The sequence below is a fragment of the Pongo abelii genome, chromosome 2 (assembly GCF_028885655.2).
Source record: "Pongo abelii isolate AG06213 chromosome 2, NHGRI_mPonAbe1-v2.0_pri, whole genome shotgun sequence".
NCBI lineage: Eukaryota > Metazoa > Chordata > Mammalia > Primates > Hominidae > Pongo > Pongo abelii.
Window position 1 is genome coordinate 167,452,302 of NC_085928.1, and position 25,429 is coordinate 167,477,730.

At 36.1% G+C, this 25,429-nt stretch overlaps 1 long non-coding RNA gene across 1 annotated transcript in view; it reads right to left on the reverse strand.

Moving 5' to 3' along the window:
• LOC134761129 (uncharacterized) overlaps positions 1–25,228 on the reverse strand; it is a 97,250-nt gene extending 72,022 nt beyond the window's left edge. Inside the window, exon 1 of the long non-coding RNA XR_010139414.1 lies at positions 24,618–25,228. This is a non-coding gene — a long non-coding RNA (uncharacterized LOC134761129). The remainder of the gene's footprint in view (positions 1–24,617) is intronic.
• Positions 25,229–25,429: the final 201 nt, after the last annotated feature.

The following is a 25,429-nucleotide window of genomic DNA, read 5'->3' on the forward strand; positions in this document are numbered from 1 at the left end:
GGTTTAGAGGCCTTTAAAAGGTCTTCCAAAATCGGGACAGCACCTCCAGCAGCTGGTTAGATTATGGTGTCAAAGGGTTTGGGAGATGGACGATTGCAAAGAGGAAAGAGCAGAGCAGTGTGTGGTAACAGTGAGCCTTTGTGAGGATAGAAAGTGGCCACCTTAATTAGGTTAGCCAGACTGTGACTAACATATGTCCAGGGACAACGGCAAATCCATCAAGAAACCCCAAGTCACACTGGCTCTGTTCTTTACTCAGCTGGTCTTCCCTGCCTATTGCCCATGCAGAGCCATCTTGAGAAGCTCTCACTGAGCTATGCTGTGTCACCTGTGACAAGTAAGATAATGCAAGATGTCCACGTCTGAATTCCCAGAACCTCTGGAATGTGGCAAGGAGGAATTAAGGTTGCATGTGGAATAAAGAGATCAGCTGACCTTGAGATGGCAGGATTAGCCTGAATTACCCAGGTGGGCCCAAGGTAATCACAGAGTCCTTATAGGTGGAAAAGGGAAGCAGAGGAGAGGAAACCAGAGAGAAGGACTTGTCCACATTGCTGGCTTTGAAGATGGAAGAGGACCATGAGGAATTAGGGCAGTCCCTAGAAGCCAGAAAAGATAAGAAAATCGATTCTTTTCTAGAGCCTCCATCCAGAAGGCATGCAAACCTGCTGACCTGATTTTAACCCAGTAGACCCATTTCAGACTTCTGACATTCAGAACTGTAAGTCAATAAATTTGTGTTGTTTTAAGCTGCTAAGTTTGTGGTAAATTGCTACAGCAGCAATAGGAAACTAATAAAGTAACAAATAAAATGAACCTTGACATATTCCTAAATATATTTAGAACCTGTGCCAGGGGGAATGATGCAGGCAAGAAGGCCTTCTGACAAAGGCTCAGAGAAGGCTGAGGGTAGGAGGAGGAGGGGAGGAAGCATGAACATGGTGTTTGTCACTGGCAGCTTTTTTGTTCTTAGTCTAGCCCTTGGGGGAGAAGTTCTTGGAGGCTACAAAGTAATAATTAAAATAACTGTTTTCAATAAAACCACCATAAAGCAACAGGCACAGGGAAGTATTGCTCTGGAGCCTTGCTAACAGGTCATAACACCAGAGGGCAGAGAAACCAGCCTACTTTGTGCTTCAGCCACAGAGTGGGCTGCAAAGGGCTGTGGAGTCTCAGAAATGATGCAAACATGTTTGGCAGCCACCTGGGTCATTTTTTGCCGTGTTTGTGGGGCACAAGTGGCAAAGCACAGAAGAAATGGTCATTTGCATGGTAGACACAGCAGGGATCCTTGCAAGGGACACCAACAGACAGTGAAATGAGGTCCCAATGAGGCAACAATACCCAGCAGATGTGCTGTGGTCACTGGTCATAATAGCTCATAAGCAGAGCTAATGCCCTCTGGAAATTGAATAGAACTCTGTGGATGACTGATGTTCCCGTATGAAAACCAGGGGAGGGGCAAGGCTGTCTTTCCTTATGCAACCCTCTTGAAACCCAAGGCTGGGGTGGCGTGAGGTCCCAAAGATTATTTTATAGTACCCAAGACTGTAGAAACGACAGTCACAAAGGAAAAGGGCAGATGCATTGATAATATCAGGATGGGGCAAAACTTTCCTGGGAACTTCGTATCTGGGTCTTCTAAAATATTTCTACGTGGGATCTAAACCAGATTTAAGCCTAAGGCAACGGGGCTGTGAGGCAAATTAAATTGTTTTGTTACCAAACTGTTAGCAGAACATTTTTCATTGACTGTGCCTTCACTGATGTGGTATCAGCCCTAAAGAAACTCATATTGGCAAATAAAAGACATAACATTCTGGTTTAGAACCTACATCCTGGAGATGTCAGATGTTTTACATCAAAAGAGGATGTGTTCTTATTTTTATCTGAGAGCAGTTTCCAATAAAAGGGGATTCAAGCATGTTCCTAGGAAGAATACCCTAAAGGAGCTCTCTCTAGCTTTACAAACTCCATACAAGACCACAAAGAGGTAAGAGAGTTTTGTCCCACCTGCACCAGGTAAGAGCATTGTGGCCACCACTTCCTGAGTCCTGTGCATAAAATCATGTTCAAAAACTCCATGTCATTCTGCTACAAGACACCAAGATGCCTAGGCTTATTTCCTTCAAAGTGTTTTCTCAGCTGATAGCGCCAGTGTTGCTGATGATTTTTCCTCTAGCCCTTTCCTTACAAATTAACTGTCCTCTTTGTTAGAAGCTTCTCTGGATTCACTCTTGGAGATCTCCTGCCCTCTCTTTTTGGTTTGCCATACGTGTTAAGTAAAACCCCTGCCACTCACTTTGATGAGATTCAAGTGTTCCTCTCAGGGAGGAAAGGAAAGCCTCTTACTTGACAAGATGAATAGCAAAGAGCAGAGATTGGTTGCATTTAATCAGAGCTCACACAAACCCCAAGCAAAATGAAGCTGAAAATATCCCTTTTGACTGATTCAAAGTCAAATTCAGTTACAGATTTTGGGCAGCTGCAGATCTCAAACCATGAACTAAGGCCCTTCTCCCTGAGCTCATTCACCAGCTTGAACCTGAATATAAGTAGTTATTTAGAGCTTGTTAGGATGTAGACTGGTGGATCCTTCAATTCAATTTCACAGTCATTTATTAAAGCAGAACAAAGTCAAAATACCTGAACTTAAGTCTAGAGGCTCCCAGTTCCTGGCTGTGTGACTGAAGGTAAATTGCTCACTTTTTCTGAACCTCAAGTTCTGCTTCTGTAAATTAGAGAAATCACTCCGTTTCATTGCTCTCACAAGATTGTTGTGAGGCACAAATAAATAAATAATATGTGAGTGCTATGTAAATATTAATATTATTAGTAGTAGTTAGATCCTATAAGGACCACGAATGTGCACAACTCATTGCCCAGAACCTCAAAAAACTTACAATCCAAGAGGTGAACCGGAAGAATATACAACTGACCTATGAAATATGGCAGAATGCGATTACTGAGATTACTGCCATGGGGGCCCAAAGGACCCAGAGACCATGGGGAATGGGAAGGTTTGAAAAAGAGAGCATTAGGTCTATTGTGAATTATGGGTAGCATTCCAAGGAGATGGGGAGAAAAGCGCCTTGGTAGAGGGAGGAGAAAAACCAGAGGTGCCCAGCCAGTGCTGGAAGAATGGCAGGGAGACACTTGTGGCAGGAGTAGTGGCACCAGGCATGGAGGGGCAAGGCCATGAGGAGATGACCTAGAATCCTAGATTTGTAGGACCCTAGGAAAAAGGAGATAGTATGACTATGAGATGTAGATTCCCATATCCCAGCAACAGAGCTTGAATTTGAATTTGGGAGGAAAGTTAATAAGAACACTGACTGTTATCCCAGTGAAGTGTCTTATCCCTGCTTTGAAGCTTTTCTACATCCGGATTCCCTCCTATTAAGCTGCTCCTTAGTTGCTCCCCACCCCATTAATTAGAGCGTATGAGCCTTCCAACTAATATCCCACTGGATTTTTGTGCTTTCTTCATATCCTTCACCAAGTTCAAGCCGAGGAAACTTTATACTTCAAGAAAAGCCCAAGGTGAACTGTAAATATGCCAGAAGTCACACAGTCTATTATCTTTTCTGAAGCTTCCAAACAAAGCATACCAATTAACTTCCCCAGCCTACACATGCTCTTTGGTATTGAGTATCCTGTGGCCAAACGAGGGTTTACAGCTGTCTTGCAGCTGGGGAGTGAACTGCACTGTGCTCTGTGATAAGTTGTATACTTCTTGCACTTTGATCTCCTTATCTCAAATCTTCACACACAGAACTGCACCCCACCCCCCACCACCACACTCAAGCACTTAATTTGAGCCCATCTCCTACACTATGGAATGAATACCTTGGTCCTGTTCCTTGCTCCTCTTTTCAGTGTCACTGTGGGGAAATTTACTGTCAAAACATTAACCTACTTGAGCTGATTAGTACAAAATCTGAAGAAAGGTTTTATTTGTGTGCATTTTAGAGAAATCCTACCCACTCCTTCCATAATTGTTTCCTTTCACCAAGGAATATTTCAAGAAATATTTCATCCCTCAGATATTTTGATCTGATTTTCTATTTCTCTCATACACAGCACTTAACGTTTTAGTGTAAATAAGACTGTTATGAACTCCAGGGTCAAATAAAATATTTGCTCCTCAGCCTATTAAAAGATGCCTGTTATGTCCTTCTAATATGTGAATGCTTACTTATACTAAACACTTTATTTAAAAGTCTCAATTATTTTCGTAAGCAGTTTTCAATTTGTATTTTAGATTCAGGAGGTACATGTGCAGGTTCGTTACTTGGGTATATTGCATGACCCGGAGGTTTGGGATACGAATAATCCCATCACCCAGGTAGTGAGCATAATATACAATAGGTAGTTTTTCAGTAGCTCCCGGCCGCAATAGTCCCTAATGTCTGTTGGTCCCTTCTGTGTATCCATGTGTACTCAATGTTTACCTCCCACTTATGAGAACATGCAGTATTCTGTTACTGTGTTAACTCGCTAAGGACAATGGCCTCCAATTCCATCCATGTGGCTGCAAAGGACATGATCTCATTCTTTTCTATGGCTGCATAGTATTCCACAGTGTATAATATGTATCACATTTTCTGTATCCAGTCCACTGTTGATGAGAATCTAGGGTGATTCTGTGTCTTTGCTATTGTGAATCGTGCTCGGATTAACATATAAGTGCATGTGTTTTAGTAGAAGGACCTATTTTCCTTTGAGTATACACCCAGTAATAGGATTGCTGGACCGAATGGTAGTTCTGTTTTAAGTTCTTTGAGAAATCTCTACACTGCTTTCCACAGTGGCTGAACTAATTTACATTCCCACCAACAGTGTATAAGTGTTCCCTTTTAACCACAGACTCACCAGCATCTGTTATTTTTTTACTTTTTAATAATAGCCATTCTGACTGGTGTGAGATGGTCCCTCATTGTGATTATGGTCAGCATTTCTCTGATGATTCATGATAATGAGAATTTTTTCAAGTTTGTTGGCTGCTTCTATGTCTTCTTTTGAAAAGTGTCTGTTCATTTCCTTTGCCCATTTTTAATGGGATTGTTTGGTTTTTGCTTGTTGATTTAAGTTTCTTATAGATTCCGGATATTAGATCTTTGTTGGATGCATAGTATGTGAATATTTTTTCTCATTCTGTAGGTTACTCTGTTGATAGTTTCCTTTGGTGTGCAAAAGGACTTTAGTTTAATTAGGTCCCACTTGTCTATTTTTTATTTTCGTTGCAATTGCTTTTGGGGAGTTATTCATAAATTATTTGCCAAGGCCAATGTTCAGAGGGTATTTCCTAGTTTTTTTCCTATGATTTTTACAATGTAAGGTCTTAAACAGAAATTTTCAATCCATCTTGAGTTAATTTTTGTATATAGTGAAAGGTAGGGGTACAGTTTCATTCTTCTGCATATGGCTAGCCAGTTATCTCCACACTATTTATTAAATAGGGAGTTCTTTTCCAATTTCTTGTCTTTGTTGACTTTTTGAAGATCAGACAGTTGTAGGTGTGTGGCTGTACTTCTGAGATCTCTAACCAGTTCCATTGGTTTATATGGCTGTTTATGTACCAGTACCATGCTGTTTTGGTTACTGTAGCCTTATAGTATTGTTTGAAGTTGTGATGTGATGCCTACAGCTTTGTTCTTTTTGTTTAGGATTGCTTTGGCTATTTGGACTCTTCCATGGATTCATATAAATTTTAGAACACTTTTTTTCTCATTCTGTGAAAAATAACATCAGTAGTTTCATTGAATCTCTAAATTGCTTTGGACAGTATGGCCATTTTAATGATATTGATTCTTTCAATCCATGAAAATAGAATGTTTTTCCATTTATTTGTATCATCTCTGACTTCTCAGCACTGTTTTGTAGTTCTCCTTGTAGAGATCTTTCACCTCCTCTGGTAGCTGTATTCTTACGTGTTTCAAGTTTCTTTGTGGCTACTGCAAATGGGATTGTGTTCTTGATTTGGCTCTCAGCTAGAACGTTACAGGTATATAGAAATGCTACTGATTTTTTACATGATTTTGTATTCTGAAACTCTACTGAAATCATTTGTCAGTTCTAGGAGCTTTTTTGCAGAGTCTTTAGGCTTTTCTAGGTATGGTATCATGTGGTCAGCAAAGACAGATAGTTTGACTTCTTCTTTTCTTATATGGATGCCTTTTATTTTCTTCTCTTGCCTGATTGCTCTGGCTAAGACTCCAGTACTATGTCGAATAGGAGTGCTAAGAGTGAGCACCCAGTCTTGTTCCAATTCTCAAGGGAAATGATTCCAGCTTTTGCCCATTCAGTATGATATTGACTGTGAGCTTGTTACAAAGGGCTCTTATTATTTTGAGGTATGTTCTTTCAATGCCTAGTGTGTTGTTTTTTTTTTTATCATGAAGTGATGTTAGATTTTGTAAAAGATTTTTCTATATCTATTGAGATGATCATATGGTTATTATTTTTAATTCTGTTTATGTGGTGAGTCACATTTATTGATTTTTATATGTTGAACCAACCTTGCACCCCAGGAATAAAGCCCACTTGATTATGGTGAATTAACTTTTTGATGTGCTGCTGGTTTCAGTTTGCTAGTATTTTGTTGAAAATATTTGTGTCTATGCTCATCAGGGGCATTGGTCTGAAGTTTTCTTTTTTCATTGTGTATCTCCAAAACTTTGGTATCAGGCTGAGTCTAGATTCATAGAATGAGTTAGGGAGGAGCCCTTCTCCTCAATTTTTGGGAATAGTTTCAGTAGGATTGGTACCAGTTCTCCCTTGTACATCTGGTAGAATTCAGCTGTGAATCCACCTGGTCCAGGGTTTTGTTTTGGTTGGTAGGGTTTGTTTGTTTGTTTGTTTTCTGATTCAGTTTCAGAACTTGATGTTGGTCTGTTCAGGTTTTCACTTTCTTCCTGATTCAATCTTGGGAGGTTGTGTGTTTCCATGAATTTATCTATTTCCTCTATATTTTCTAATTTGTGTCCATAGTGGTGTTCATAATAGTCTCTGAGGATCTTTTGTATTTCTGTGAGATTGGTTGTAATGTAATCTTTGTCATTTCTAATTGTGCTTTTTGGATCTTCTCTTCCTTTTTCTTTTTTTCTTCCTTCATCTGGCTAGCAGTCTATCAATCTTGTTATTCTTTCAAAGAACCAGTTCTTGGTTTCACTGATCTTTTGTATGGATTTCTGCATCTCAGTTTTGTTCAGTTCTTCTCTGATTTTAGTCAATTCTTTTATTCTGCTAGCTTTGGGGTTGGTTTGTTCTTTTTTTCTAGTTCCTCTAGATGTAATGTTAGACTGTTAATTTGAGATCTTTCTAATTTCTGGATAAAGGTGTTTAGTGCTATAAACTTTCCTCTTAATACTGCTTTAGCTGCATCCCACAGATTTTGGTAAGTTCTGTTCTTATTTTCATTAATTTCAAAGAAGTTTTTAAATTTTTGCCTTAATTTCATCATTTGCTCAAGAATTATTCTGGAGTAAGTTGTTTAATTTCCATGTATTTGTGTAGTTTTGAGAGCTCTTCTCGGTATTGATTTCTATTTTTACTGTACTGTGGCCCAAGAGTGTGCTTGGCATGATTTCAATTTTTTTCTAATTTATTGAGACTTGCTTTATGACTGAGCATGTGGTTGGTCTTAGAATGTGTTCCCTGTACAGAAAAGAAAAATGTATATTCTGTTTTTGTTGGGTACTCTGTAAGTGTTTTTTAGTTCCAATTGGCCAAGTGTCCAGCTTAAGTCCACAATTTCTTTGTTAGTTTTCTGCCTTGATGATCTGTCTAATGTTGTTAATAGGGTGTTAAAGTCTTCCATTATTATTGTGTGGCTAAGTCTTACAGTATTTAAAATCCTAGGCACAACTTTCCCAGGCTTTATTTTGCTTCATGTGTTATAAATGTGATAAATGCAGGTCTAAAAAACAATGATCATTTTTAACTTTATGGGTTAATTCAAATAAAATACTGCAAGAATTAAATGTAAAAATTTTAAGGCACAATTTAAATTTTAGGACCTTTAAATTTAACATTTAGGAAATCCCTTTAGAAGGAATGCACTTTCATAGCCCATAATCCTTACTGTCTAAGAATTTGTCATTTACTGAGATACAGATACATGTAGTAAATATAACAAGAAAATTAAAATATTCATCATGGAAAACCATTATATATTTGATAGAATAAGTTCAAAATTTTGTTCTAGCTGCCACACATGATGAACTTACCATATAGTGTTACAATATCCATTGCTCCATTTCCTCTGCCCCCAAAATGAGAATAAGAAAAAGAGTCCAAACAAATACTTATTTGGCATCAAATGAAATATTTTCATCGAATTTTCACTTGGCAATATCAATTGACATAAATTTTTTTGTTTTTGTCGTTTAAAATGAGATAAAATAATTATATTGGTTAATGAAACGTTCTCTGTATATTGACTGAAAGCCACCTAAACTATTTTAATTGCTACTTGAGATGGGAAGTCTCAGCATATGAACCCCCCCATAGTACACAGTTTTCCATAGTACATATGTACATAGTGCACAGTAAATTATTTTCTATTGCATATAGAGTGCCATAATACATGAAAGTATGAAATGCTATAAAGTAATGACATTTAGCATAACAGATGTTTTTAGTCCATTCCCACACTGCTATAAAGAATACCCCCTTAACTAGTTTACATTCACAGTGTGGAGATTCCTTAAAGAAATAAAAGTAGAACTATCACTTGATCAAGCAAATCTCACTACTGGGTATCTACCCAGAGGAAAAGAAGTCATTATTCAAAAAAGATACTTGCACACACATGTTTATAGCAGCACAATTTACAATAGCAAAATTGTGGAACCGACCCAAATTCCCATCAATCAATGAGTGAATAAAGAAACCCTGGTGTGTGTGTGTATTTATATATTATAAAAATATATTGATATATATAAATATATATGTTATATTTACATATTGATATATATAAATATATATGTCATATTTACATATATATATATATGATGGAATACTACTCAGCCACAAAAAGGAATGAACTAACAGCATTGGCAATGACCTGGATGATATTAAACACTGTTATTCCAAGTGAAGTAATTCAGGAATGGAAAACCAAAGACTGTATGTTCTCATTGACATGAGGGAGCTAAGCAATGAGGACACAAAGGCATAAGAATGATACAATAGACTTTGGGGACTTGGAGGGAAGAGTGGGAAGAGGTTGAGGGATAAAAGACGACAAATATGGTACAGTGTATACTGCTCGGGTGATGGGTGTACCAGGTTCTCCCAAATCTCCACTAAAGAACTTACCCACGCAACCAAATATCACCTGTACCCCAATAACTTATCAAAAAGTAAAATTTTAAAAGTAAAAAAAGAATACTCCCTGAGATTAGGTAATTATAAAGGAAAAAGGCTTAGTTGACTCACAGTTCTGCAAACTTAACAGGAAGCATGGCTAGGAGGCCTCGGGAAAGCTACAAGCATTACGGAAGGCAAAGGGGAAGCAGGCACCTTCTTCAAAAGGTGACAGGAGGGAGTGTGTGCGAGAACAAGGAAATGCCACACTTTAAAACCATCAGCTTGCATGAAAACTCACTCACTATCATGAGAACAGCATGGAGGAAACTGCCCCCATTATCCAATCACTTCCCTTTCTTGACACATGGGGATTACAGGTCCTTCCCTCAAAACATGGGGATTACAATTCAAGATGAGATTTGGGTGGGGACACAGAGCCAAACTGTATCAACAGATCTAAGACAAACAATAAAGAAAGCAAGACAAGAGGGAAACATTCTAGCTGAAATGACTTTCTGCCAACCATCTGGGAAACATTTTGAAAAGAAAGCTTAACACCTCTAGATTAGAAGCCCCATGAAGACAATGACTGATTCTACCTTGTTCTTCATTGTAGTCCCTGTATTTCCTAGAAATGCACCTGACACGTGGTTGGTAATTGGTATATTTTTGTTGAATTAGTGAATTTAAAAAATGAAATGGATTAACTAATTATATTCCTGAATGATGGAGAAAACATAAAAAAGTGAGAACCTATGGTGAGATAAATCAGATGATTTAACAGTTCATATATGTAATGATCCAATAGTTATCTGTTGAGCTCCTATTCTATGCTATGTCCTGTTGTGCACTGATAATAGAAAAGTTAATAGTCTGAGGTGGGAGATGGACAAAACAATTAATCAAATGCGATGTGAAAAGTATTATGATTGGAGTTCTTAATATATTCAATGAGAATATAAATGAGCAAACTATTAATTCTTCCTAGGTAGAGAGCTCAGGGAATGTTTACTAGAAAAGGTGACATTTGATTTGAAGTTAGATAGATGAGTAATTAGGTAATTTGGACTACCAGAAGAATTTTGTGGATGAAAGGAAAAACAGAAGCAAAAGCATATAAACATGAGAAAACATTGTTAATTATTATATTGCTTGAAATCATGTATGAGGTAGAGATTGGACCCAGAAGCATGGACATGAGCCACAGGATAAAGAATATAATGGGCTATATTTCTCCATGTATGCCAGATTCCGTGGCAATGGAGAGCCTTTAAAGGATTTTAGGCAAGAAAGATATGTATGAACTGTGCTTTTAAACTATATCTTTCATTTGTACTAATAGAAGTTTGGTTCATAGCAGATCTATTTTCTTATCAGGATCAACTAGAAAAGATAGATTTAATTTTTAGAAAATCTTACTTTGGACACACAAAAGAACTACTGAATCACCCTGGATACAAGGGTTCAAGGCCTCAGAAATGACGGAAACTCACTGACGTAAACATGATATTCTATGCTATGCTGTTTTTTCCCCTTAAGGTAGTTCCAGTTCATAAACATAATAGTTGGACAGGCTTATAAGCAGAGAAACAAGCAGATGCTGAAAGACACAGAAACTGAGCACAGCTTTCAGCAAGCTTACAGGGTTAGAAAGACAGAAATTGAAGTCCAGGGCTACCCAGGAAGTCAAGACTTGAGGGGTCAAGATTCTGGAGAGATGGGAATTGCTAAGAAGCAAAAACAATAGTCTAATATCCTCAAGGTTATATGCTGATCTATATATAAGCTGTGTAGGAAGATCATTTAAAAACTTGTGCAGAATTATAGACCTAAATGTAAAATATAAAATTATAAAACTCCTAGAAGATAACACAGAGGAAAATCTAACTGGCCTTGAGCTTGGTGATGGCTTTTTAGATACAATATCGAAAACATGATTTATAAAAGAAATTGATATGTTGGACTTAATTATAATTTAAAACTCTACTTTGAGAAAGACATGGTTAAGAGAATGAAAAGACAAATTACCATCTGGGAGAAAATATTTGCAAAAAACATATTTGATAAAGCACTGGTATCCAAAATATACAAAGAACTCTTAAAACTCTAGGACAATAAAACAAAAAACCCAATTTGAACATGGACAAATCATCTGAACCTCACCAAATAAGAGATGCAGATGGCAAATAAGCATATGAAAAGATACTCAATATCATATATCATTAAGGAATTGCAAATTAAACAGCAATGAGATACCACTACACACCTTCTAGAATAGTGAAAATCCAAACACCAACAACACCAAATGCCAGTAAGGATATGGAAAGACAGGAACTCTCATTCATTCATTGCTGGTGAGAATGCAAAATAGTGCAGCCACACTGGAAAACAGTTTGGCAGTTTCTTACAAAACTAAACATATTCTTACCATATTACCCAACAACTGTGACTCTTCAAATGAGTGAAAATTAACGTCCACACAAAAACCTGCACACTAATGTTTATGGTATCTTTATTTATAACTGACAAAACTTGAAAACAACCAAGATGTCCTTCAATAGATGAATGAATAAACAAACTGTGGTGCAGCCATGCAATGACACATTATTAAGCAATAAAAAGCACTGAGCTATTAAGCCATGAAAAGACATGGAGAAAGCTTAAACACATAGTGAAAGAAGTCAGTCTGAAAATACTACATGTTGTGTGATTCCAACTATATGACATTCTGGGAAAGGCAAAACTGTAAATAATTTAAAGACCAGTGGTTGGTAGGAGTTAAAGAAGGGAGCAATAACTATGTGAAGCACAGGCGATTTTTAGAGCATTTATAGAAACAATTCTGTAGGATGCTATAATGTCAGCTATGTCATTATGCATTGGTCAATACCCATAGAATGTACAGCACAGAGTAAACCTTAATGTAACCTATGCATGATAGTTAATCATAACATATGCATATTGACTAATAAATCATAACAAATTTACCATACTGAAGCAAGATGTCAATAATAGGAGATACTGTATTTGTATGTGTGGGTGAGGGAGCATATAGGAATTCTCTGCACTTTTCATTCAATTTTTCTGTAAGCCTAAATCTAGAACTGCTCTAAAACATAAAGATGGTTAATTTTTTAGAAAGCTAAGCAGACAGCAAAAGAGGCTGAACTGTCCATTGTCTTATAGTGCTGGGGATAGAGAAATTGGAAGTGAGGGTCTGCTAAGTGAAGAGTGCCTATTAAAAACCAAAGACTTTCACGTGGGATTCTAGAAAGATTAAACTCTAAGAGTAAGATGGAACTAGAAATAGATTAGGACTTACAAAATTGGAAACAAAACCTTGAATCTTGTCAATCACTTAGCCAATTAAATGAAAATTCTCCTAGAGGAAGATAACTTTATCCATAGCCTCTACAATATATCATACCAAATGTCAGTAACTCAATAAAAATTTAGCTGGAATACCCAGGACAACAGCAAAAGAAAAATATGCAATAAAAACCCATAAGTAATCAAGAATTTCAAATAACTGTGAAAAGAGTGAAAAGATAATGTTATAAAAGATATGGAATCTACTTCTTAAAATAATCAAATAGGCATTCTAGAAGTTAAAATATAGCTGAAGAGAAGATTCATGATCTGAAATTCAAGTTAGAATGAATACAGCTTAAAGTGGTTTGGAAGCTAGAAAATTTAGAAAAGAGGAGTCACATGAGACTCATCAAAAATATTTAATAGACAAGTGAACAAAGCTCAAGAATAGGATAGAAAATAAAAAGAAAAAGTAATGTTTGAAAAGATTTTCATTAGAATTTACTAAAATTGACTAAAAACCCCAACCCCTCAAAACAAAGTACTGTAAATCCCAGGCAAGATAATAATTTTTAAAACCATAAAAACTGACTGGAACCATAAAAATGGACAGGGACTCATTCCAGACTTCTGGTCCTAAAATGGTGGCATAGAAGCAAGCTGGCTTCACTCTGTGACCACAAAAACAAAACAAAACAAATATATAGTGCAGAGGTAATCACCAGAAATATCCCAGAACTCAGATATGAAGATGAGATAGTTTCCAGAGCCACCGAGAAATAAACTTCTAACAGATAAGAGAGAATTCTGTTTCCACATCTGTGTTGCACCCCTACACCCCACCTCATTCTGCCAAGCACCAAGTGTGTGGAAAATTTTCTCCCAACTCATTGTTTCTACACTGGAAAAGGTGAGATTGAAGTGGACAACCAGCATCTTAGGTCCTCTGGCAGGAGACTTGTCCCTGCCTTAACATGGAGCACCATGAAGCATCATGCCTGGATGGAAAAAATATCCCTGAGAAAGGCAGAGACAAAGGAGAAAGGCAGGACTACCACCCCCAGCCCTGGAAACTCTTTCATATAACTTGCCCAAAGGAAATGCCAAATCAGAGTGGGTGTTCAGCAGCTTTACACAGTAGGAAGTTTGTCCCATGGGTCTCCTGGGCATGAACCACTAGCAAGCCTTCATACACTGCTGAGACATTCCCTTTAGGACATTCCCCATTTATGAAGGGCAGTGCTCCAATTATTTACTAGAGTCAAGGTGAGCCTGGGCTTCAGGCACCATCTAGAGCTGAAAAGAAGACAGTAACCTAGCAGTAAAGGACCTCTAAGCAAATATACTCACTAAAAAAAACAAAACAAGCCACATAGAAAAGACTAATTAGTAAATAACTCATCCTTCAATGCAAAGAGATAGAGGTACGTCAACAAGAAACAACAGCAAACAGGAAAATATGATCTCCCCAAATGAACAAAGCAAATAACTAACCCTAATGAGACAGTGATATATATATGTGAGCTTTCTGAACATTAATTCAAAAATACTAGTTTTAAGGAAACGCCATAATCTCCAAGATAACATAGAAAAGCAATTCAGAAATTTATCAGTGAAATATAACAAAGAGATTGAAATAATTTTAAAAAATCAAACAGAAATCTTGGAACTGAGAAATACATTTGTTGAATGAAAAAATTCATTAGCAGCTCTCAACAGCAGAATGGATCAAGCAGAGGAAAGAATCAGTGAACTCAACAACAGGCTATTTTAAAATACACAGAAAGAGGAGGGAAAAAAAGGAAAAATTAATGAAGATCAATGAAGATCACCTACAAGATATTAAAAATTATCTCCAAAGACCAAATCTAAGAATTATTTGTGTTTAAGAGGAAGTTGAGCAAGAGCAAGAACAAGAAGTAGAAAGTTTATTTAAATAAATAATAATAATAAAAAACTTTCCAAAACTTGACAAAGATATAAATGTCCAGGTACAGGAAGGTCAGGGAACACCAAACAGATTTGACACAAGTAAGAGTACCCAAAACATATAATAATCAAACTTCAAAGGCCAAGGACAAAGAGAAAATCCTAAAATCCACAAGAGAAAAGAAATAATATATAATGTAGCTCCAATTCATCTGAGAACAGACTTCTCAATGGAAACCATACAGGCCAGAAGGGAGTTGAATAATATTTTCAAAGTATTGAAAGAAGAAAAGCCTGCGATCTAAGAATTCTGTATCCAGCAAAGTTGTCTTATAAATACAAAGGAGAGATAAAGTCTTTTTCAGACAAACAAAAGGTGAGAGAATTCACCACCACTGGACCTGTCTTACAAAAAATGCTAAAGAGAGATTTTCAGACAGAAAAAAAAAAAAAAAAAACTAACAAAAAAAAGGGGGCAGGGGGAAATTCCAAAGAATTGAGAGGTATAAAACCCACTGGTAAAATTAAGGACATGGACAAATTGAGATTAATACTGTAATTGTGGGGCACAATCCACTCATAACTCTAGTATGAAGTCCAAAAGACAAGTCCATAGAAAACTAGATTAGCTACAGCTGCCTATTAAAAGATAGGTAATATAAAAATATGTAAATTAAGACTAATAAACATCAAAATGGCTGGGAGGTTGAAATTAAAGCGTAGGGGTTTAGGGTTTATTGTTTCTATTCTTTGTGATCTATGATAAGTTGTCAACTCTTTACAACTTTTTATATCTATAAGATGATTTTTTTAAGACTCATTGTAACAGCAATGCAAAAACCCATTAAAAACTTCAGTAAAAATAAAAAGCAATGAGCTAAAACATACTATTAGAGAAAGTAACTTAAACACAAAGAAGGACAATAAGAAAGAAAAGAAAAGAGAAGAGTTGCAAAATAACCAGAAAACAAGCAATAAAATGGCATTAGTTAGTCCTTACTTATTAATAACAATACTGAATGTAAATGGACTCAGTTCTCCAATTAAAAAGCAGAGTGGCTGAATGCATGAAGAAACTAGACCTAATTATATGCTGCCTACAAGAAACCTGCTTCACCTGTAAAGACATACATTTGGCCAAGTACAGTGGCCCATACCTGGAATCCCAGCTCTTTGGAAGCCTGAGACAGGAGGTTTTCTTGAGGTTAGGAGTTCAAGACCAGCCTGGACAACAAGGAAATACATCTCTACAAAAAGTTTTAAAAATTAGCTAGGCATGGTGGTGTGCACCTGCAGTCCTAGCTACTCAGGAGGCTAAGGTAGGAGGATCACTTGAGTTCAGGAGGTTGATGCTGCAATGAGCTGTGATTGTGCCACTGCACTCCAGCCTGGGTGACAGAGTGAGACCCTATCTCAAAAAAAAAAAAAAGAAAAAGAAAGAAAAGAAAGACACCGGTAGACTGAAAGCAAAGGGGTGGAAAAAGATATTCTATGCAACTGGAAATCAAAAAAGAGCAGTAGAGCTGTACTTATATCAGGTAAAATAGACTACAAATCAAACAATGTAAAAAGAAACAAAGAAAGTTACAATATAATGATAAAGAGGTCAATTCAGCAAAAGGATATAAGAAATATTTTAAAAATCTATGCATCCAACAACACTGGAGCTCCTAAATATATAAAGCAAACATTAATAGCTCTAGGGGGAGAGGCGGACTGCAATAAGATAATTGTTGAGGACTTCAACACCCAACTCACAGTAATGGACAGATCATCCAAACAGAAAATCAACAAACGACAGTTAAACTATACACCAGAACTAACTGATATTTACAGAACATTTTACACAACTGCTGTGGAATACACATCCTTTTCAACACATGCAGTGTTCTCCAGAAGAGGTCACATCTTAGGCCACAAAACAAGTCTTAACAAATTCAAAAATGTAGAAATTGTACCAAATATCTTTCTGACCACAATGGAAGAAAACTAAAAATAAATAACAAGAGGAACTTGGAAACTTCATAAACACGTGGAAATTAAACAGCCTGCTCCTAAATGACAAATGAGTCAATGAAGAAATTAAAAAGCAAATTTAAAAACTTTTTAAAACAAATGAAAATGAAAGTGCAACATACCAAAATCTATAGGATATAGCAAAAACCATACTAAGAGGGAAGTTTATGGCACTAAATGCCTATATCAAAAAATGAGAAAGACTTCAAATGAATAATCTAATAATGCACCTCAAGGAACTAGAAAAGCAAGAACAAGCCAAGCCCAAACTTAGTAGAAGGAAAGAAATAATAAAGATCATAGCAGAAATAAATAAAATTGAGACTAAAAAAATACAGAAGATCAATGAAACAAAAAATTGATTTTTGAAAAGATAAACAAAATTGACAAACCCTTGGCTAGACTAAGAAAACAAGAAAGAAGACCCAGGCTGGAAGCAGAGGCTCATGCCTATAATCCCAGCACTTTGGGAGGCCGAGGCAGGGTGGATCACCTGAAGTCAGGAGTTCGAGACCAACCTGGCCAACATGGCAAAATTCTGTCTCTACAAAAATACAAAAATTAGCCAGTCATGGTGACATGTACCTATAATCTCAGCTACTTAGGGGGCTGAGGCAGGAGAATTGCTTGAACCCAGGAAGTGGAGGTTGCAGTGAGCCAAGATTGCACCACCATATGCCAGCCTGGGTGATACAGCAAGACTCCATCTCAAAAAAAAAAATGCAGAAAGAAGACCCAAATAAATAACATCAGAAACAAAAAAGCAGACATAAAAGCTGAGACCACAGAAATAAAATGAATCATTAGAGATTATTATGGAAAAGTATGTGCCAACAAATTGGAAAACCTAAAATACTCATTCATTCCCTTTCCCACCCACAGCCCAGCACTGACCCAGCTTCTCTCATAAAAGACATGAACAGGGGAGAGATCCACCTTTCCTTTTTCTTTCTTCTCTTTTTTTTCTGGGATCAGGCTTTTTAAGGATTGAAATCTGGGAAGAAGGATGAAAGAAACGACACTAGCCTTTCCATAACTGGACCACCAGTATGATTCTCTGTAGGTTTCTCTGCTGGATTCACAACCACTGGCATAGGAGCCCTCCATGTGGCAGGTGTTACTTGAAGACTCTCTGACTGCTCAAGTGAACCTCCCCATGGCGTGGAATCTTGTGGGAGCTCTGCCACCAGGAAACTCCAAATGTTCTTCGGCTACTGTTCCAAAGGTACAGTCTGCAGTGTCTGGATGGTAGGAACCCCATCACCTTAGGAAATATGATGTCTTGAGCATTGTACAGGCAAGTTGAATCAAACTAGTTTACTTTCAAGGTATCCTTTAGTCCCAGGAGGAGCTTATACATGCTCACCTTGCCCAGTAGTGAGACTTCCTCCCTCAGCTTTCCGTTCTCTTTTTGCATGCTAGGAAAAGCACAGAGCAGAACTAAAAGCACAGGGTTTCAGCAGATATTTCCCTAGGAGAAAAAGACTGATTCCTCATTCTTGTAGACCTACCCCCATCTTTGGGCAATTCTAGGCCCTTTAGCTTTGGAGGGAGGTGTGGTACAGTCCTCCCTATAGGGCAGACCATTTGAGATTCTGATGCACCTCCCTCTCCCTCGCCATCAGACTTTTGCTTATACACACTGGAGAAGTTTGGCCACTTCCTGATAAATTCTGAGTGAGCAGTTGGACCCCAATTGTTTGAAGGTCTCTTTTGACTGTGGGGTAACTAATGGCTGTCTGCCCTGAGCTTTGGGTCCTCTTTGCCAACTCCAGGGAAACAGGTGAGATGTCCCACAACATCCAGTTACATATATGTCCTATTTAAATTCGTAGGATTTAAATTAGGAGAAGGATGGGAGAAAGAAGGAAAGAAAATAACCCAAAATGCCAGTGATGGTTATCTCTCTCTAATGGGATTGTGGGCAATTTTTATTTTTCTATTACATTTTTATTTAAAGTTTTAAGATTAATTTTTAATTGATATATAATAGTTGTAGATATTTTTGGGATACATATTATTTTGTGACATTTTCTATTTTTCATTTTTCTAGTTACATAGTAAGTATATATTTATGGGGCACATGAGATATTTTGATACGGGCATATGATGCATAATAATCACTGTGGGGTAACTAATGGCTCTCTGCATATGAATATCCAGTTTTCCCAGCATCATTTGTTGAAGACACTGTCCTTTCCCCAGTTATGTTCTTGGCACCTTTGTAAAAAATGAATTCACTGTAGATATATGGATTTGTTTCTGAGTTCTCTATTCTGTTCCACTTGCCTGTGTGTCTGTTTTTATGACAGTACCATGCTCTTTTGTTACTATACCTTTGTAGTTTAATTTGAAGTCAGGTAATGTGATTCCTCCAGTTTTGTTCATTTTACTCAGAATGGTTTTGGTTATTCTGGACCTTTTGTGGTTCCATATAAATTTTAGAGTTGATTTTTCTATTTCTGCAAAGAATGTCATTGGTATTTTGATAGGGATTGCATTGAATCTGTAAATTGCTTTAGGTAGTATGAACATTTTAACAATGTTTATTCTTCCAATCCATCAACATGGAATATCTTTTCATTTTTATGTGTCCTCTTCAATTTCTTTCATCTGCATTTTATAATTTTTATTGTAGAGATCTTTCACTTCTTTGGCTAATTGCTAGGTATTTTATTTTATTTGTAGCTATTGTAAATAGGATTGTTTGTTTGATTTCTTTTTCAGATTCTAAACTGTTGGCATATAGAAATGCTACTAACTTTCGTAAGTTTATTTTGTCTCTTGCAACTTGATTGAATTTGTTTTTTTAGCTCTAATAGTCTTTTGTTGAGTCTTTAGGTTTTTCCAAATATAAAATTATATCATCTATAAACAAGGATAATTTGACTTCTTTCTTTTCAATTTGGATGCCTTTTATTTCTTTCTCTTGTCTGATTGCTTTAGCTAGGACTTTCAGTATTATGTTGAATAACAGTGGTAAAAGTAGATATGCTTTTCATGTTCCAGATCTCAAAGGAAAGGCTTTTAGTTTTTCCCCATTCAGTATGATACTAGCTATGAGTCTGTCATATATGGTTTTTATTATGTTGAGATATGTTTGTTCTATACCCAATTTGATGGTTAAAGTTAGCACTAAAAAATAAAACAGTATAATTCACCAGATTCACAGACTAAAAAAGAAAAATCATGTGAACATCTCAATAAATCCAGGAAGGATTTGGCAACATCCAAGGGCCATTACTCATATAATTCTCAATAAAAATAGAAATAGACAGAAAATTCCTCAAATTGTAAGACTGAGTGTTACCCTTAAAATCAGAAACAAGTCTTCTCTTACCACTAACATTAAACAGTATGAGGGTTTGACTAGTTTAATAAAACAAAAGCAAAATAAAATAAAAGACTTCCAGATAAGAAAGGATGAAGTAAAACCACCCTCATTCTCTCATCACGTGATAGCTTGTATAAAATAATTAAACCATCTATGAAAAAGCTACTAAAATCAATCTATCACAAAGCTACTAGAAATAATAAGCAAGTTTGCCAACATAGCAGGATACAAAGCCAATGTTTAAAAATAAATTGCATTTCTATATATTAGCAACAAAAAATCAAACGTGAAATTTTAAAAATTCCATCTACAATATAGCTTGAAGATAGAAAATACTAAGGAAAAAAATTTTTAGCATGTGCAGTTACTATACATTAGACATTGCTGAAAGCAATTAAGGAAGACCTAAATAAATAGAAAGTCATAGAACACTCAATGTTATTAAGAGGTCATTTTTTTTCAAAATGGATCTATTAATTCAACACAATAGTTTCTCCTCCCAAAAATATCTGGCAGGCCTTTTTTTTTTTTTTTTTTATTTGCAGAAATTGTCAAGCAGATTCTGTAGTTTACACAGAAATGCAAGGGACCTAGAATAGCCAAAACAAATTTGTGAAACAAAACAAATTTAAAGGACTTTCATTATAAAATTTCAAGGCATACTACACACTGCTACAGTAAAAAGACAGTGTGATATTGTCATAGCAACAGATATATAGATATGAAACAGAATAGAGTCCAGAAATATATAGATATAGATATAGATATAGATATAGATATATATTCAATTGGTTTTCAACAAAAATGCCAGGGTAATTCAATGGGAGAGGATAGCTTTTGCATAAATAATGTGGAACTATTGGATATCTATGTGCAAAAATATAAACATTGACCCTTACAGAATATCATATACAAAATTTAGCTCCTAATGAGTAAAAAGTCTACATGTGGGGGATGAAACTATAAAACTCACAGAAGAAAACATAAAATAAATAATTTTTTAATTTATACAAGCAAATCACAAGGACAAAACCACAAGGACAAAATCATTGTGATCATCAGTTAAAAGTCAAATATTCTTAAAATAAGAATAATATGAACTATAAAAAATTGATAAAATGGACTTCATCAAAATTAAAATTTTCCTCTTCCAAAGACACTGTTAAGAAAACACAAATGCAGATCAGATCTACAGAATATATTTACAAAACTTACATATATTAAAGAAATTATATCCAGAGAACATTAATTTATGAACTCTTACAATGTGACAACAATAAAGAGAAAGAATCCATTTTTTAAATTTTTCCTTAGATTATTGGGGTACAGATGGTGTTTGGTTACATGAGTAAGTGCTTTAGTGGTGATTTGTGAGATTTTGGTGCACCCATCACCTGAGCCGTATACACTGCACCCTATTTGTAATCATTTATCCCTCGCACCTCTCCCATCCTTCCCCCTGAGTCCCCAGAGTTCATTGTGTCATTCTTATGCCTTTGTGCCCTCCCACGTATCAGTGAGAACATTTGATGTTTCGTTTTCCATTCCTGAGTTACTTCACTTAGAATAATAGTCTCCAGTCTCATCCAGGTCACTGTGAATGCTGTTAATTCATTCCTTTTTATGGCTGAGTAGTATTCCGTCATATATTTATACCAGTTTCTTCATCCACTCGTTGATTGATGGGCGTTTGGGTAAGTTTCATGATTTTGCAATTGCAAATTGTGCTGCTATAAACATCCGTGTGCAAGTATCTTTTTCTTACAATGACTTATTTTCCTCTGGGTAGATACCCAGTAGTGGGATTGCTGGATCAAATGGTAGTTCTATTTTTAATTCTTTAAGGAATCTTCACACTGTTTTCCATAGTGGTTGTACTAGTTTACATTCCCACCAAGAGTGTAGAAGTGTTCCCTGATCACTGCATCCATGTCAACATCTACTGTTTTTTTATTTTTTTTATTATGGCCATCCTTGCAGGAGTAAGGTGGTATCACATTGTGGTTTTGATTTGCATTTCCCTGGTCATTAGTGATGTTGAACATTTTTTCATATATTTCTTGGCCATTTGTATATCTTTGAGAATTGTCTGTTCATTTTCTTAGCCTACTTTTTGATGGGATTTTTTTTTTCTTGCTGATTTGTTGGTGTTCCTCGTAGATTCTGGATATTAGTCCTTTGTAAGATGTATAGATTGTGAAGATTTTGTCCCACTCTGTGGGTTTCCTGATTACTCTGCTGACTGTTCCTTTCACCATGCAAAAGCTCTTTAGTTTAATTAGGTCTCAGCTATTTATCTTTGTCTTATTGCATTTGTTTTTGGGTTCTTTGTCATGAAATCCTTGCCTAAGCCAATATCTAGAAGGGTTTTCCAGTGTTGTCTTCTAGAATATAATTTTTATAGTTTGAGGTCTTAGATTTAAGTCCTTAATCCATCTTGAGTTGATTTTTGTATAAGATGAGAGATGAGGATTCAGTTTCATTCTCCTACATGGGGCTAGCCAATTATCCCAGCAACATTTTTTGAAAATGGTGTTCTTTCCCCACTTTACGTTTTTGTTTAGCTGAAGATCAGTTGGCTGTAAGTATTTGGGTTTGTTTCTCGGTTCTCTATTCTATTCCATTGGTCTATGTGCCTATTTTTATACAAGTACCATGCTGTTTTGGTGACTATGGCTTTATAGTATAGTTTGAAATCAGATAATGTGATGCCTCCACATTTGTTATTTTTGCTTAGTCTTGCTTTGGCTATGTGGGCTCCTTTTTGGTTCCATATGAATTTTAGAATTGTTTTTTCTAATTCTGTGAAGAATGATGGTGATATTTTGATGGGAATTGCACTGAATTTGTAGATTGCTTTTGGCAGTATGGTCATTTTCACAATACTAATTCTACCCATCCATGAGCACGGGATGTGTTTCCATTTGTTTGTGTCATCTATGATTTCTTTCAGCAGGGTTTTGTAGTTTTACTTGTAGAGGTCTTTTGCCTCCTTGGTTAAGTATATTCCTAAGTATTTTACTTTTTTTGCAGCTATTATTTGGAGAATTCTTGATTTGATTCTCCACTTGGTCACTGTTGGTGTAGAGAAGAGCTACTGATTTGTGTACATTACTTTTGTATCTGGAAATGTTGCTGAATTATTTGAACAGTTCTAGGAGCTTTCTGGAGGAGTTTTTAGGGTTTTCAAGGTAAATGATTATATCATCAGCAAACAGTGACAGTTTGACTTCCTCTTTACTGATTTGGATGCACTTCATTTCTTTCTCTTGTCTGATTGCTTTAGCTAGCACTTCCAGTACTATGTTGAATAACAGTGGTAAAAGTAGGTATCCTTTTCATGTTCCAGATCTTAGAGGAAAGGCTTTTAGTTTTTCCCAATTCAGTATGATACTAGCTATGAGTCTGTCATATATGGTTTTTATTGTATTGAGGTATGTTTTTTCTACACCCAGTTTGATAGTTTTTATCATGAAGGGATGTTGAATTTTATCAAATGCATTTTCAGCATTAATTGAAATGATCATGTGGTTTTTGTCCTTCATTCTGTCGATATGAGGTATCACACTGATTGATTTGTGTATTTTGAACCACCCTTGCATCCCTGGATAAGTTCCACTTGGCCATGATGAATGATTTTTTTAATGTGTTGTTGAATTTGGTTTGTGTTTTCTGTTGAGGATTTTTGCATCAATGTTCATCAGGGATATTGGCCTGTATTAAAGTAAATCTAAATACATTAATTTAAAAACTCTTACAATGTAACAAAAATAAAGAGAAAGAATTCAACTTTTAAAATAGGCAAATGACTTGGACAGATACTTTAAGAAGATACACAAATGGCAAATAAACACTTTAAAAGATTCTCAGCATAATTAGCCATCAGGGAAATGTGATTTAAAATCACAATGAGATGCCACTACACACCCACTAAAATGGCTAAAATTAAAAAGACTGAAAATGTCAAGTGTTTGTAAGAATGTGGAGCAACTGGAATGCTAATTCACCACTAGTAAGATAGTGAAATTGCACAGCCATTTTGGAGAGCAATTTAGCAGTTTCTCAGAAAGTTAAATATAACATAACATAACCATTCATATAAAAACATAATATAACTCAGTAATCCCACTCCTTTGTTTTTACCCAAGAGGAATTAAAGCATATATCTACAAGAAATTGAATGCGGATGTTCATAGCAGCTTTATTCATAGTAGCAAAAAACTAGAAACAACCCAAATGCCCATCAGCTGGTGAATGGATAAACAAATTGTGGTATACAAAACAGTAAAAATGAATGAACTAGTGATACCCACATAGTACAATGAAAAAAACTAGCAATGCACATAACAACATAAAAAAGGAGCAAACCATTGATATATATAATAACATCAATGACTCTAAAAAGCACTGTGTTAAATGAAAGTAGCTGGATACAACAGGCTGTATATAATTCCATGTACAGTTGACCTTTGAACAACATGAGGGTTAGGGGTGTCGACCCCTTGAGCAGTAAAAATCCACATTTAACTTCTGATTCCCCAAAACTTAACTACTAATAGCCTACTGCTGACCAGAAGTTTTACTGATAGCATAGTTGATTAATACATATTTTGCATGTTACATTTATTGTATACTGTATTCTTACAATAAAGTTAGCTAGAGAAAAGAAATTGTTGTTAAGAAAAGTATATAAAGGAGAAAATATACTTACTTTTTATTAAGTGGAAGTGGCTCATCATAAAAGTCTTCATTCTTCTTATCTTCACATTTTGTAGGGTGAGAAGGAGGAGGAAGGGGTTGGTCTTGTTGTCTCGGGGTGGCAGAGGTAGAAGAGGTGGAGGAGGTAGAAGGGAGGCAGGAAAGGCAGGCACATTTACAATAACTTTACAGAAACACTATAATTCCTGTCTGACTTTTTTGCTTTTTCATTTCTGTATAAAAATGTTTCTATACAGTACTAGTCCTTCTTCCACCATTTGCTTTGGTTTCAGTGTCCATGCATAGAAGGGTTCGTGTTATAAAAGAAGTCAAAAACAGTCTTAAATAATCAGAACCCTTCTGCCAGATTGTCTAATGACAATTTGCTTTCTGGTACTGCTTCTTCTATGTCTTCTTCCTCATTACCTGACACTGATTCAGAAGTACTCATCTCCACCAAGTCATTTTCTGTTAATTCCTCTCATGTGGTGTCTATTAGCTCTAAGTTCCTCCAAGATTCATATCTTGAAACTTTTCACCCCACACACATTTTTTTTTGCCATAGTCACATTATTTTTCATGATTTCCTTGATCAGCTCTGTTTTAAATCCTGTGAAGTCATGTACAACATTTGGACAGTTTCCTCCAGAAGAAATTTATTGCTCCAGGCTTGATGGATTTCACAGCTTTTTCTGTAACAGTGATGGCATCTTCAATGGTGTAATCCTTCCAGACTTTCATGATATTCTTTCTATCAGAGTTTGCTTCCTTTCATGATGTTCTTTCTATCAGAGTTCACTTCCATAGCATTGACAGTCCTTTCCA